Consider the following 1,259-nt stretch of genomic DNA (forward strand, 5'->3'; position numbering starts at 1 on the left):
TATAAATAATAAGATAGATTTAACTATAGTAAGTTGTTTTATAAAGATTTATTCTGCCAAACTTAGCAAAAATCCAACATAAAGTACTTGGTAAGTAATTATTATTATATGCTTTAACTTGCTGTAACTCTGCTTTAAAATTTTTATGCCTTATTTATTTATTTATTTATTTTATTTTTCTGAAGCTGGAAACAGGGAGACAGTCAGACAGACTCCCGCATGCGCCGGACCGGGATCTACCCGGCACGCCCACCAGGGGCGACGCTCTGCCCATCCTGGGCGTCGCCATGTTGCGACCAGAGCCACTCTAGCGCCTGAGGCAGAGGCCACAGAGCCATCCCCAGTGCCCGGGCCATCCTTGCTCCAATGGAGCCTCGGGTGCGGGAGGGGAAGAGAGAGACAGAGAGGAAAGCGCGGCAGAGGGGTGGAGAAGCAAATGGGCGCTTCTCCTGTGTGCCCTGGCCGGGAATCGAACCCAGGTCCTCCGCACTCTAGGCCGACGCTCTACTGCTGAGCCAACCGGCCAGGGCCTAAAATTTTTATAAAGTAAAGTTACTTCCCTACTTTATAAATCACCATTACTGTAGAACCGGTGGGTGGTTAGAAAATTTTACTACTAACAGAGATACAAAAGTGAGCAGTAGATATAAAAAGGTTGACTACCCCGATCTATCTGATTTTCACTCTAAGAATTAAACTTATAGTGAGCAATATACTGAAATCCAATAGCAAAAGAGCAAAATGGGGGAAAGTTGCTTAGCAGCATATATGTTGATACAAAAGGAAAAAAAAGTCACCTATGGAATTTTAGGAATCAGTAAACTTCGTGATTAGAAGTGGTACTATTGATATATTCCTTTCAAGCCTTCTAATGTGGTCTTGGACTACATTAAGAGAATTATAATTTTTAGAACAGGGAAGGTGATAGATAATCCCATTCTATTTATTTGCCCTCACATGTGAATAATTGTCTAACAAACCAGGGGGCAATCATACTTTTTGATTTTGATGGCATGGTTTTGCAATCATGTTCTAGGAATGACCTCATGAAATGGCTACAGGTGGTTCAGTTTCATCTGGAAGACAATTAAAATTTTAATTCCTCAAGAGCATATTATAGTATTTATAATTTTTCTTTATTCTTTTTAGATTTCATTTATTCATTTTTAGAGAGAGAAAGAGAGAGAGAGAAAGAAAGAGAGGAGCAGGAAGCATCAATTCCCATATGTGCTTTGACCAGGCAAGCCTAGGATTTTGAA

The 1,259-nt window shown here is 40.3% G+C and overlaps 1 non-coding gene across 1 annotated transcript; it reads right to left on the bottom strand.

Moving 5' to 3' along the window:
- Nucleotides 1–454: 454 nt before the first annotated feature.
- Nucleotides 455–530, bottom strand: TRNAS-AGA (transfer RNA serine (anticodon AGA)). Its single transcript has one exon. It is a non-coding gene; the product is annotated as a tRNA-Ser (tRNA).
- Nucleotides 531–1,259: the final 729 nt, after the last annotated feature.

This window comes from Saccopteryx bilineata, chromosome 2 (assembly GCF_036850765.1).
Source record: "Saccopteryx bilineata isolate mSacBil1 chromosome 2, mSacBil1_pri_phased_curated, whole genome shotgun sequence".
Classification (NCBI taxonomy): domain Eukaryota; kingdom Metazoa; phylum Chordata; class Mammalia; order Chiroptera; family Emballonuridae; genus Saccopteryx; species Saccopteryx bilineata.